The sequence below is a fragment of the Gopherus flavomarginatus genome, chromosome 8 (genome assembly GCF_025201925.1).
Source record: "Gopherus flavomarginatus isolate rGopFla2 chromosome 8, rGopFla2.mat.asm, whole genome shotgun sequence".
Classification (NCBI taxonomy): domain Eukaryota; kingdom Metazoa; phylum Chordata; order Testudines; family Testudinidae; genus Gopherus; species Gopherus flavomarginatus.
Genome location: NC_066624.1, coordinates 51,869,772 through 51,883,660, shown reverse-complemented (window position 1 = coordinate 51,883,660; position 13,889 = coordinate 51,869,772). Strand labels below are relative to the sequence as shown.

The 13,889-nt window shown below is 53.4% G+C and overlaps 1 long non-coding RNA gene, 1 other non-coding gene and 1 pseudogene across 2 annotated transcripts in view; 1 reads left to right on the top strand and 2 right to left on the bottom strand.

Annotated features, from left to right (window-relative positions):
* Positions 1-13,889, bottom strand: part of LOC127057005 (zinc finger protein 420-like) — a 482,458-nt pseudogene that overhangs the window by 276,309 nt on the left and 192,260 nt on the right.
* LOC127057104 (uncharacterized) overlaps positions 1-13,889 on the top strand; it is a 185,510-nt gene that overhangs the window by 25,331 nt on the left and 146,290 nt on the right. The window lies entirely within an intron of this gene.
* On the bottom strand, positions 3,827-3,898 carry TRNAQ-CUG (transfer RNA glutamine (anticodon CUG)). Its single transcript has one exon. It is a non-coding gene; the product is annotated as a tRNA-Gln (tRNA).

Genomic DNA, 13,889 nt, shown 5'->3' with positions numbered 1-13,889 from the left:
TTTGGGGTCTTTTTCTTATATAGGCTCCTTTTACACCCCCACCCCCACCCATCCCTGTCCTGAGTTTACACACTTTCTGTCTGGTCACTCTAGGTGGGGGTAATTGGTGCCTATATAAGACAAAGCCCCAAATATCGGGACTGGCCCTATAAAATCAGGACATCTGGATCTGGCCACCCTAGCTGGGAAGCGCCTCTCCCCCAGGCTGGCAGCTGCCAGCGATCCATCTCATCTGGGGGGGAGCTGCACAGGGCAGGATGAGCTGCTGTGGCTCCATGGGTGCCCCGTCCATGAGATCAGATGCTGTGCTAACTTCACCATGGTCCATAAGGCTGGTAGTGGTGTCCATTGGTGTGTGATTGGACCTGAGGGTTTGCTGCTTCTGTTGCCACTCTGCACCCCAAGAGGTGGATTTTGGGATCCTGCAGTTTTCCACCTATCTCCTCCTCTACTGCAGCTTTTGGGGGTGAGCCAAGCATGAAAGCAGTACTGCGTTGCCATTTAGATTGTCATTTAACAACTTTGTTTGCCAAAAATTCTTGCTAACAATCCTGAATCCAATTTCAATATTTTTTTAAAAAAATCAATATCTTAGCCAAAAACAGAAAATCAAGTTGTTGACAATTACTAGTGAGAGGTTTGGTTTGAGGCAGGGAGTGGGCCAGTTTTCATCAGAGAAATAAAAAATGTTGACTGACTTTCTTATAGCCTGTTACTCCTGATAAGAGCCCTCCAACAACTGTAATATGCTCATCTCCTTACTAGTGTATAAAGCAGGGGTCGGCAACCTATGGCACACGTGTCAAAGGTGGCAGGTGAGCTGATTTTTGATGGTATGCAGCAGCAGGCTGAGTGGCTCAGCCCATCACTGCTCTGGGATTCCGGCTGCTGCCCTATTGCCAGCTGGAATACCAGCCATCGGGCCCACTCAGCACCTGCTGCTGGCCTGGGGACCCCCAAGGAATCCCAGGCTGGCAGTGGGCTGAGCAGGCCAGTTGAACCACTCAACCTGCTGTCAGCCTGGGGTTCCATTCACTCAGACGGCAGTGGGCTGAGTGGGCTGGTGGTGGGCTGAGCAGGCTGGTGGCGGGCTGAGCAGGGCCGGTGGGGGGTTGAGTGGCTCAGTCTGCTGCCAGTCTGGGGTGCCAGCAGCACTCAGCCTACTGCTACTCCGGGGTTACGGCTGCCGGCCTCTTGCCAGTCAGGAGCTCAGCCGCCAGCGCCACTCTGCCTCCTGCCAGCCTGGGTGAGCAGAATCCCAGGCTGGTAGCGGGCTGAGGGGGGGTTGGCAGCGGGATCCTGGCTGGCAGGAGTTGGTGGTCAGAACCCCAGACCAGCAGCGGGCTGAGCAGAGCCTGGGATCCTTGTCTAGGGTTCTAGCCACCAGCCCGCTGCCGGTTTGGGGTTTCATTTACTCAGCTGGCAGTGGCCTGAGCAGGACTGGTGGCCAAGACCTCAGATAATAACAATAGTTTATTTATATAATATAGACATAGAGAGAAACCTTCTACAAACATTAAAATGTATCACTGGCACGAGAAACCTTAAATTACAGTGAACTTGGCACACCACTTCTGAAAGGTTGCCGACCCCTGGTATAGAGTGACCATATGTTGTACTAAGATTCTCCTGCTTTTTTTTTTCCTTGTGAGTCAGTATAACTTTTGCTAGCCTAGAAGTTGGGCAGCCAATGTTTTACGTTTTCACAATGTTTTCTCCAACTTTCATAAAGTAAATACATAGTTAATATGAGTTTAAAAGGCCAGGGACACTTCTTTGTGAAGAATCTGTACAGCAGGTCATGCCCATAGACGATCCAGAAAAGAAATTTGAGGTTGAATTTTTTAATGTTGTGATGGATAAAGCAGTATCTGCTGTTGATGAAATACCTTGCAAGTACACCATGAACAGTTTGGATTTTTGTATGACATAACTAAATTCAACAAAATAGGAAAACAAGAGCAACTAATGACAAAGTGCAAGAATCTAGAGAGCCTCCTGAAGCACGGTGATAGTTTTGATTTAAATGGACTTGAACTGTACGAAGAATTGAGTACACTGTCATTAATGTTGCCACATGCAAAATCGGTGATGGACATTGTACAGTTTATTCATACCCACAAACTTGTTGACATGTATCCTAATGTGTACATTGCCACTCGTATTCTACTGACAATTCCTGTAACAGTAGCATCAGGAGAACGGAGTTTCTCAAAACTAAAGCTCATTAAAAACTACCTCCGCTCTACAATGAGTCAGGAACGCTTGACTGGTCTTGCTATTCTTGCGCTCGAACAAGACACGACTTTGTCTTTGTCATATGATGACATTATTACTGATTTTGCAGCCAAAAAAGCCAGAAAGATTGCTTTTAATTAAAAACAAATCTTTGTTTCAATACTTCTTCATATAAATTTCCAATAAAATTTTGATAAATTTAAAAAAATATATTATTTGCATCATTCTGTCATATCAGAATTTTTTCTATAGTGCTGCTTCTTTAGTGCTAGTCCATCAGCATTACAGTGTGCTTAATTAAGTTAAACTGGTTTTAATAATGTGAATGTGGCAAGTTTTCCAATACTATAAGCTTATGTTTGTGTTGCTAAGAGCAGATCAGGCACAGAGGCACCAGTTTAATAATCTCACCTAGGGCACCATAAATCCTAAGGCCGGCCCTGCGGAGGAGGAAAGGTGTGCGGGGCTCCAGCCTGGGACTCTTCCTCCCTCCTGCCAAGCCCTGACTATTAATCCCAGCCTTGGCACTCCTTTCTTCAAGCGCCATGTGGGCCAGAGGAAACGTGTGGTAGGAAGCACAAGGGCCAAGCTTGTGAACATCAGGTGCAGCAGCAAGAATCCCAGCTATCAGGGTAGCAAGTTCTAGAGCCCTAACCCATTGTGGCCATCCCAGCCAAAGACCTGGCTCTAGGAGGTGTGAGTCACCCAGCAGGAGGGGAAAGATTCACTCTTACACAGCTGGAGACAGGGAAGTTGAGCTCTGGGGTTTTACCACAAGCATGGGTGGCAAGTTTGTAGAAATTTTGGTGGTGCCCAGAACCCGCCACCCAACTCTGCCCCCCAAAATCCACCCCCACCTGCCTAAGGCTCTGGGAAGGGGTTTGGAGGGGAGGTCTGGGGTGCTGATCCTGGGCTGGGGATTAGGATGCAGGAGGGGTGCAGGGTGCAGGCTTTGGGATGGAGTTTGGGTGCTGGGTGCAGGCTCCAGGCTGGGGCAGGGGGTGGGGTTGTAGGAAGGGGTGAGAGGTGCAGGCTCTGGGAGGGAGTTTGGAGGTGGGAAGGAGTGTGTGGGAAGGGGGAGGGGATGCACCCTGTGGGAGGGAGTTTGGGGATACGAGGGAGTGCAGGGCTGAGGGCCTGAGGATGAGGGATTCATGATGCAGGAGGGGGTTCAGGCAGAGGGTTGGGGTGTGGTGTGAGGGCTGTGGGGCTGAAGATGGGGGGTTCATGCTGCGGGGGGGCTCAGGACTGGGGCAGAGGATCAGGGTTGGGGCTGAGGGCGTTGGAGAGGCTCAGTGCAGCCTGCCTTGCCATTAGTGGAGGGCGGGCACTAGGACTCTGGGCCAGCAGTTCTGCCCAAATCCCTCTACTCCAGGAGCAGGGGCAGGCAGGGGACAGGCGCACACTGCTTTTTGTCAGGCAGGAACGCAGCGCAGCAGGGGGGACATGCAGGGGGAGGGGTGCCAGGGCCAGGGGAAGAGACCCAGCTCCAAATATTGCTGGAGCAAGGCCCCCAGCCCTGAATATTCCTGGAGCCCGAGCACCGCAAATGTATATAACCTGCTGCCTATGGCCACAAGCCAACACAAGGTCCCACTGAGATTTGAACTCAAATTACAGGATTCAGAGTCCTGAGTGCTGCCCATTACACCATGGGACCAGCTTGTGCTGCCTTCTCTGCACATCAGTGACCCTCATGGGGCTGGCTTGTGTAAGGGGGCTCTTGGCCCTTTACTAAAACTTAGTGTGTGTGAGGGGGGGGGTTGGTTGGCTAGTTCCCAGCACCAGTAGAAGGGGGAAGGATCAATGGGAAATCAGGACCCTGAGACTGACAGTCCCCAGGGACAATGGGGAGAGGCCAAAGCTCCAAGTTAGCTGCACTGACAGGCCAGGCAGTGTAATGAGGGAGTCACCAGGCCAGGGGGTTCCATCCTCCATCTGAGCTGGAACTGCCTGGGCAAGAGTGGGGCAGAGCTAAGGACAGAGCAGGAGCCCGAGAAGAGTCGGGGAGCAGAGCTGCGCAGGTGTAGTGCCAGAAACTGCTACATGTAGGAATTTGCAACCTGTAGCAGTTACTGGTACCTGAGGTTGTTTTTATTTGCTGACTTGTTCTAATTGGCTAAAACTTGACAGTGGTTTCTCTAGCAAAGGCCAGTCCCTGGCCCCTTGGTCCAGACATCCTCCTTCATATCAGGCTAGGGTGACCAGATGTCAAAGATGAAATATCGGGACACGGGGTGCAGAGCAAAAAAAAAAAGCCAGAGGGATCCCGCACCACCAAGTGGCAGTGGCACAGCCCCATCTCCAATCAACTCTCGGCTCCAACCCCCACTATACCCCCAGCTCCCCCATCCCCTCACTCCTGGGCCCAGCCTGGGCTCCGAGCTCTGCAGCCGAGCCATGATCCGGGCCCCTCCTGCAGCTCCTGGCCAAGGGGTGAACCAGGCAGCTCCTGACAGGAGTGTGTCCGCCCCACATGTGACTCTGCCCCCCACCCACCTGGGCCCTGCCGGCTTCACGCTGCCCCCAGCCCCACTGCACTGCCCCGCAGGCTGCAGGGCTGGAGCAGCTCCCGCGCTGCGCTCCCGGCCATGGCCATAGCCCGTGTGCAAACCTGGGAGGGAGGAAGAATGCCGCATATTTGGGGAAGAGGCAGGGCCAGGGCTTGAATTTGGGGAGGGATCCAATGGGGCAGTGAGGGAGTGGGGCTGGGGGCAGGGCCAGGGCAGTGATTTGGGGAGAGATCTAATGGGGGAATGAGGGGGTCAAGTTTGGGTGGGGCAAGTATCCCTCCAGACTATGATTGTGTGCCGGAGAAGAGGACAAAGTTATTTGTTTGTCCAGGGTCCCGACCAAACATCGGTCGGGACGTGGGACAAACAAGCAAATATCAGGACAGTCCCAATAAAATCGGGACGTCTGGTCACCCGACATCAGGCTTCAAGTTGAGAATCATTTCCCATTCCCGCTCTGTGGGAGGGGAGACTTTTAAACGCGCTCTCTGTGTGACTGCACATTGCTAAGCAAAGAGAACAAACCCCAAATCCCCCCTGTGCTTTGGGAGCCAGGTTTGCGGTGGGAATTCTGTAGTTCAGATGACTTCACAGCTGGTCATTGTGATTCTTTACCAGTTTCTCTGGCATTGGGGCAATTTGTCACTCTCAGCTGTGATGGCCGAGTGGTTAAGTTGTGGGAGTTAAAATCTAATAGGGTTTCCCTGTGCAGGTTTGAATCCTGCTCACAATGAGGCCTGTGTTTTAGCCAGTCTATCACCTGGGCAACACCTCTGTATAACCCCCTGAGACACTCTCAATTCTCTCCCCACCCCAAGTAAATTCTGTTCTGCTCCTTTCATAGAGATCCCGGGGGCACCACCTCACACTGTGTCCTTGAGGGGTCAGTCAAACTCTCTGCACCTGAAGCCTCTGCCACTCACCTGGTGCCCCATAGATCAGCCATAGCCCTGGTTCTGCTCCTATCTCTAGAGTACAAAGGAAGCCAAGTCAGCGACTTCATGGGAGCTATGGGGCTGCAGAACCAACAGAGAAAAAATAGATGCTCAGGACTCACTGGCAGCCAGCTCCTCCCCCGCCCACTACAGGCCTTGCTGACAAGCTCCTCCTCTTCCCCTTCAGCACCTCCCACCTGCCAGTGATCAGTGGGGTTCAGGAGGCACTGGGTGGGGAGGGGAAGGAGCAGGGACGGGAAGAGGTGGGGGTGGTTGAAGAATGGGGCAGGAAGTTGCAGGATGGGAAGAGATGGGACAGCGGTGGGGACTTGGGGGTGGAGGTGGGGTCTGGGGACGAAAGATGGGATTTGTCCTTGATCCCAGACCCCTCTAGGGCCAGCCCTGAAGGAAAACGCTGACTATGACAGTGACAATACAACTGACCAGCATTGCGGGGGAGGCTGAGGGAGATCCGCACTCATCAGGTCTCTTCTCTCCCACAAAAGGTGAGCCAGACACTGCTCTCTCCTGGCTCTCACTCTAGCAGCAGGACGCCAAGGAGCCATTTCCCCACAGGAAGTGCATTGAGTGCCCCTGTGGTGCTGGGGGGGGCTGGCGCTGCTGCTGGCTGTAGGGCTGGCCAGGGGGTTGATGTCTGCACAGACTCTCAGCTGCCAGGCCGGAGGGGGCACTTACCAGACTGGCTCAGTGAAGACGAGGGGTTGACAGAGCAATACAGACGCTCTCCAGAGCACGGAGCAGCATCCACTCATGGAGCCAAGCAATCAGCATTTCCCATAGCCTGGAGCCGAGGGGGAAGCATGCAGCTGCTGTTCCAGCTGCTCGGGGACAGGCCCTGTCTGCGAACAGCCACTCACCACAGCTAATGGTGCCGGATTCCTCCGGTGGGGGTGTGGAGCAGCCGTTTGTTTTCCTGTCCTTTTTGTGTGCAACTACTGACAAAAACATCCCAGACAGAGAAGCAACAGGCCAAAATGCTGTCATGCACCTGCTGAAGTAGCTCAGTTGGGAGAGCATTAGAATGAAGGTTTAAAGGTCCTTGGTTCAATCCTAGGCTTTAGCAGCCCCTTTCATTCCTCCTTGTGTAGGTCTGGGAGCACAGCAGTGCTTGCACCCAAGATAAGTTCCTGATCTTGGGCTCTGCAGTAGGAAAACATAGAATGGGCTTCTGCCCCTGGTTGGCCCACCTGACCTTTAATAATGAGAACTGTCTTTCCCAATATGGTAGGAAGAAAGTGAGGCAGGGTATCCCTCAGGAATGGTGCCAGAGGGCTGCTAGGCAGGGATTGGGGATGAAAACTCCTTTGTGCAGCTGAACAAGGGCAGTACCAGGAAGGGGCATCTCTAAAAGTGACCCCACACACCTCTCCTCCTCTGGGCACCTAGAGCAGAGGCAGCTGGTGCTGACAGCTCCAAGGGAAGGCTTAAAAGCCACAGAGCAACTGAGGTCAGGGCTAGAGGAGGGCAGGACCAGGCCTATGTGTGGCATTCAGACAGGCACAAAATTGCCCAGCCACCTGCTCCCTGCCATGCCAAACACCCACTGAAGGTCACCAGCATGCGGGGCAACTGCTGATGCTCTGTGGCCAACATCACAAGATGGTAGGAAAGCAGGGCCAGCCCCCATGGTGGGGCCTCTGACTGGTCCCACTCAAGGTGCTCACTTTTGCCGTGGGGCAGGAGATTTTTCCCCAAGAGGCTTTTCCCAGCTGGTGAGAAGCAGAGAAACACCCAGGCTCCGAAGGTGCTATATAGCAAACCCCCTCAAACACAGGGACTGGCGCACATTTGGAAGAGGGAAACTGCTCTACACACTAGCCTGGGCAGCTGCCCATTTTCTTTGGCAAGTCAGAAAGGGCAAAGGCTAGACTGGAAGCACCTGGGACTTCTGCCCCAGCCTTTGTGACGCCCAACCCCCAGCCCCTTCCTAGGGCTCTAGCTGAAGGCAGAGCATTGGCCTGAGCGGCCAAGAAGAGGTTCCAGCACTTGAAAGGAGCAGGACTTTTAACCGAAAGGTAAAACTGCACGAGCACAACCACGAAGGGACTCGGACCCTCAATTCCCTGAGCCGAAGTCAGATGCCTTATCCATTAGGCCACGTGGTCACACAAGCGAAGGGCCTCCAGGCATTTCTTTGGAAAAGGCAGACACTAATACATCGAACAAAGTGGGGATTCACCCACGAAAGCTCATGCTCCAATATGTCTGTTAGTCTATAAGGTGCCACACGACTCTTTGCTGCTTTTGAAGACACTGTGTTTCTCAGGTCAGCTACTGAGGGGGGCCCAGATGTTATACCAATTATATTAGACTAGTAAAAACGAGCAGGATCTTATTAAAGGGGACAAGGCAACGATGCCACATTTATTGTCAATATCATAATAAAATAAAAGATAACAGCAAACAATGTTGTTTGGCTACTTATTCCTACGATTACTTATATATATATATATATATATATATATATATATATATATATATATATATATATATCCATTCACACAATCATTCATACAGGTTCTATATAGATATTAAAGTTACCAGCCTAAAGTTGCTTGTGACAGAATACTGGCCAGGTACCCTGTACACAAGAGTGAAGCCGAGTCCGGGTCAGGTGCACCTGATGCTCCTGAAGGCTGGCAGCAGAGCCATAGACTCAAAGTCCTCAGTCTTTAGAGTCCAGTTTTATAGGGATTTTTCCCTATGTTAGTTTATGGGAGTTGTTTCATTCTGCTGTTGCTTGATCGATCAGCAGGTGGCTGGCTCCATTCTGTTCATTCTGCTGTTGCTTGATCAATCAGCAGGTGGCTGGCTCCATTCTGTAGGTGCTTGGGTTGGATTCCAGTTCGCCCTCCGGGGGTCATCTGGTTGATTCCACTTGACACCTTCTTTGGCCGACACTGAATTTTTCAGGCTGGTAACTCCCTAACCATTCATTCATCATTTAAACTAGGCACTCATTCACATACACTCTTTATCTTTTGGGGTGTTAAACTAGGCACTCATTCAAATACACTTTTTAGCTTTAGATAAAAATGAATTTACAGAGGTGGGGGTCTCTATTTGTAGTAATTATATAGTTTTGCCTGAGGCATAGGGTCAATTGACGGCTTGTGCGCTGAGTCAATTACCCAATCTAGCAGCTTACAGAGTCAATTGACGGCTTGCGCGCTGAGTCAATTGACCAATTTAGCTACAAAGTTTCACTTAGGGAACAGGCACTTAGAGTCTATTGACATTTAACAAGTTTTATACAAAGTATCTCTTTGGCTTCACACAGACACAGCTATTCCTAACAATAAATCATTACAAATTTACTTCTAACATAAACCTTAAGTTATAAAGTATCACTTAACAATAAATCAATAAATCATTCCAATTTTACTTCTAACATAAACCTTAAGTTCTAAAGTATTAATTAACAATAAATCAATAAATCATTTCTCACATAAACCATGTTTAATATAAACCTTTAAATATCCCTACACAGACTCTCTAGACACAAGAAGTGGAGTTCCCAGTGAGACGTGAGACTTAATTCTCTGGAGTCGGGTGCAGGGCTTTGGCAGGGATGCTCAGGCATGGGGGATTGTGGTGCAGCGGATAGACCAGCTGTCTAGGTGTGGAGATTTAATCTCACTGAGGAGGAGGAGGAAGAGGAATCCTGCTGATAGGCAGTGTCCACAGTTGGTGCAACCACTAGGCGAACTAGTCGGCCGTCTAGGGTGCCAAGTGGTTGGGGGAACCAAAAGCCCCACTCAGAGGAGGCAGTGGAGTGGAGGTGAGCTGGGGCAGGGGGCTGGGGAAGGTGCAGGGAGAGGGCTGCCCGCAGCAAGTAACAAGGGCGGGGGCGTGCAGGGGAACCACTCCCTGTCCCAGCTCACCTCTGCTCTGTCTTCTCCCTTGAGCACGCTGCCCCCGCTCTAATTCTCCTCCCCTCCCAGGCTGGCTGCACTAAACAGCTGATTAGCACCGCAAGTCTGGGAGGCAGGAGAAGTGGAGCAGTGCCTCTATGCTCAGGGGAGAAGGCGGAGCAGTGAGGAGCTGGGGTGGGGAGCTGCTGCAGCGGGGGCTGCCTGGCTCTTCCCCATGGCCCCTGCCCCTGCTCCGCCCTAGTCCCACCCTCCCGCCCCTGCACTCACTGCATGGTAAGTGGAGTGACCCAGTCCCAGCCTGGTCCACTCCCCTGGTTCCCAGCCATACAGCCAGTGAGTGCTGTGGGGCGGTTCCCCCCTCCCCCCAAACTTGGGAGCCAGGGGAGTTCTATGGCCCTGGGTCTCTCATCCCTCCATCCCCTCACCTGCCCCCAATATCCCTCTTGGGCTCTGTGGGGCTGGTTCTCTCTTCCTGCCCCTGTGCTCCCCCCTGCACAGCATGTCCTGGGAGTGACTCAGTTTCCCTGGACCAACATTTCACCACTCCACACATGTCTCTGCTGTTCCCCACCTCCCTCCACCCCACCCCATTTTCCCTGCACCCCAGGCTGGGTCTCTGCCAACCCCCTCTCCTCTCCTCCTGACCCCAATATCTCCTACCCCTATGGGTCTATGGGACTGGGTCTCTCACTCCGCCGTTCTCCCCTCATCCCCTCCCCCAATATCTCCCTGCCCCAGGCTGTGATGTGCTATGACGTGTGCTGGGGCTGTGACGTGTGTTGGGGCCAGGGCTGGGTTTTTGTCACCCCAAGCAGCAGGGGAAAATAAAACAACCCACGATCGCAATCGGCGGCTGCTCCACTGCGCTGCCTTTTTCTTCGGTGGCAATTCGGTAGCAGGTCCTTCCCTCCAAGAGACACCTAGGGACCCGCTGTTGAATTGCTGCCAAAGAGCCCGACGTGCCGCCCCTTCCCCTTGGCTGCCCCAAGCACCTGCTTACTGAGCTGGTGCCTGGAGCCGGCCGTGGCTGGGGCTGTGACGTGCGCTGGGGCTGTGATGTGCTATGACCTGCTCACTCCCCAAGGGTAACTCACTGACTTGAAACCGGCAGGACAGAAGGTGTCACGTGTCCATGGGCGGGGTTATGCAGATGAGCAGTGTCTGGCAGCAGTAGGGAGAGCAGCAAGATGAACCGAAGGAGCCGGGCAGAGAGAATTCTCTGTGTGTGGACAGAATGCAGTGTGGGGAGTTCGTATGGGGAGTGCCTGCACCGGAGTCACTTCGGGGCAGTGATTGCCACTGAGCTACGTACTGACAAAAGGTGTGTGAATGGGGTGCAGTGCCTAGCTGGGAGCAGCTTGTGGTGATAAGAAAAGGGGTGGGAGCAAGAGGTCCTGACCCAGCAGGAGGTGTATACCCTCAGAGGGTGTTTTGTGGGTGCAAGTAGGGTTGGGGGTTTCTTGCCATGACCAGGGTTGTCTGGTGGGTGCAGCTAGAACCCTCCTAACCCCACTAATTTTCTCTATGTTGGGGGGCTGATTCTGTGATGTCACAGTCCCTGCAGGAGGAGTTTGAATCATAACTCCAAAGTGGAAGAACAACTCCCCCGACTCCTGCTCAGTCTCCACTAGGGGGCTGGGCTGGGATCTCTAGGGAGGGAAGCACAGGGAAAAACAGTCTTCTCTATGGAACCCAGGAATCCTGGATACCAGTCCCCCTGCTCTAGACCCTTTCCACTTCCAGAGCCAAGGATAGAACCCATGGGTCCTGGTGCGCAGCACCCTCCCTGCTCTGACCACTAAACCCCACTGCCCTCCCAGGGTGGTGCAGGGGTCATTGGGTCTGTGTCCCAGCTCTGCTAAGAGCCTTGACTGATTTTCCCAAAGTGCTTCCTTCTGAATCTAGCTGACAAAGTGGGGATTCACCCACAAAAGCTCATGTTCCAATACATCTGTTGGTCTATAAGGTGCCACAGGACTCTGCTGCTTTTAGAGATCCAGCACATCTGCCCCCCCTGCCCGGTCACTGCCCACCCTGTGTGGGGGCACCAGCACTGCCGAGTCATGATGGGAAATTGTCCAAGCTGGCCCAGAGATGACGTGTGTGTCCCTGCTGCCCTCTTCAGGAGGGGCTGAGCCCTGCTCTGTGTGTGTGAGTCTGTGACACTGTTTGTATCAGTGTGTTGCTGGGCTAACCAGTAGGAAATGGCTTTGCAGGATTTTGTACTCTGCAGCAAGTGACACACACACACACACACACACACAAAGGGACTCACACAATCCCAAGAACGCTCACACACAACACACCCAGAGGGACATGCTAGATCAACCCCCAAAGAAAGAAACAATCACACTCGCAGCCACACTCACAATCACCCCCCTACATGCACCATACTATTCACAAAATTGTGCTCAGAGACACAACTGTATGCAGTTCACTCCCACTGCTCCAAATACAAGGACCTCCTGCCCCACACAGCTGGACAGCTACGAATGAGAATGATCCCCTCATGCTGGATCATCTGCTTGGCCCCCCACCCCCTCTCGGGGCATGCTGTGTGATGTGGCTGGGGATTGTGCAATGGCCCAGCACCAGGCAATGCAGAATGGACACCACATGCCCTGCCCCGCCTCACCTGAGTTGCTCTCCAGGTGCATTGGAGCCCAGCACCCCACACCTTGGCACTCCTGCCCCACAGGGGGTGAGCTGAATCCCCTGCCACACTCTGCAGAGGGGAGAAGGGTCAGGCCAACCAGCCATTGTAAGATGGAGAAATCACCATCAGGGTCGACAGTATGGGGGCTGTGACATACGGAGAAACGGTTGTCGCGCCGGCAGAGGGCAACAGAGTATGCACATACACACAATTGCAAACAAACACATGCATGAATCCAGCCACACACACACAATTGCTAATATACGCAATCACCCGCACAAATCTAGCCAACACCAACACAAGCCTGGGAACCAGGGGAGCAGAGCAGCCTCGGGCTGGGTCACTCCACTTCCCATAGGAAGTAGCCAGCCCCCCTGGTCCCACGGTGGCCTGAGGCCAGCCCCCTTCTGCTTCCCCCCATGGAGGCCTGGGGCCCCAGCCTGCTCTGCTCCCCTGGCTCCTAAGCTTGAGGGGAGGGAGGAAACTGCCTCACAGCACTCGCCGGCAGTGTGGCTGGGAGCCAGGGGAGTGGACCAGGCTGGGGCTGGGTCACTCCACTTACCATGCAGTGAGTGTGGGTGGGGGGCTGGGGCGGAGCCGGGGCCGGGGCCATGGGGAAAAGCTGGGCAGCCCCCGCTGCAGCAGCTCCCCACCCCAGCTCACCTCCGCTCCACCTTCTCCCCTGAGCATGCCAGCGCTGCTCCACTTCTACCTCCTCCCAGGCTTGCTGTGCCAATCAGCTGTTTAGTGTGACAAGCCTGGGAGAGGAGGAGAATTAGAGTGGGGGCAGCGTGCTCAGGGTAGAAGACGGAGCAGAGGTGAGCTGGGACAGGGAGCGGTTCCCCTGCACACACACCCCTCTGTTACTTGCTGCGGGCAGCCCTCTCCCTGCGTCCCCCACGCCCCCTGCCCCAGCTCACCTCCACTCCACTGCCTCCCCTGAGTGCACTTTTTGGTTCCCCCAACCACTTGGCACCCTAGGCAGCCGACCAGTTCGCCTAGCGGTTGCACCGGCCCTGGCCACTCCCTATCAGCAGGATTCCTTTTCCTCCTCCTCCGTGAGATTAAATCTCCACACCTAGACAGCTGGTCCGTCCGCTGCACCACAATCCCGCATGCCTGAGCCTCTCTGCCAAAGGCCTGCACCCGGCTCCAGAGAATTAAGTCTCACATCTCACTGGGAACTCCACTTCTTGTGCCCAGAGAGTCTCGGCCCCCCTCAGTAGCTTACTTGAGAAACACAGTGTCTGCAGAAGCAGCAAAGAACCGTTTGGCACCTTATAGACTAACAGACGTACTGGTGCATGAGCTTTCGTGGGTGAATCCCCACTTTGTTGGATGCATCAGTGTCTGCCTTTTCCAAAGAAGTGCCTGGAGGGCCTTTTCTCATGTGACCATGTGGTCTAATGGATAAGGCATCTGACTTCAGATCAGGCAATTGAGGGGTCGAGTCCCTTCGTAGTTGTGCTTATGCACTTTTACCATTGTGCTGAAAGTCCTGCTCCCTTCAGGGCTGGAACCTCTTCTTGTCTGCTCTGGCTTCAGCTAGAGCCCTAGAAAGGAGTTGGGGGTTGGACATCACGAAGGCTGGGGCAGGAGCCCCAGGTGCTTCCAGTCTAGCCTTTGCCCTTCCTCACTTGCCAAAGAAAAT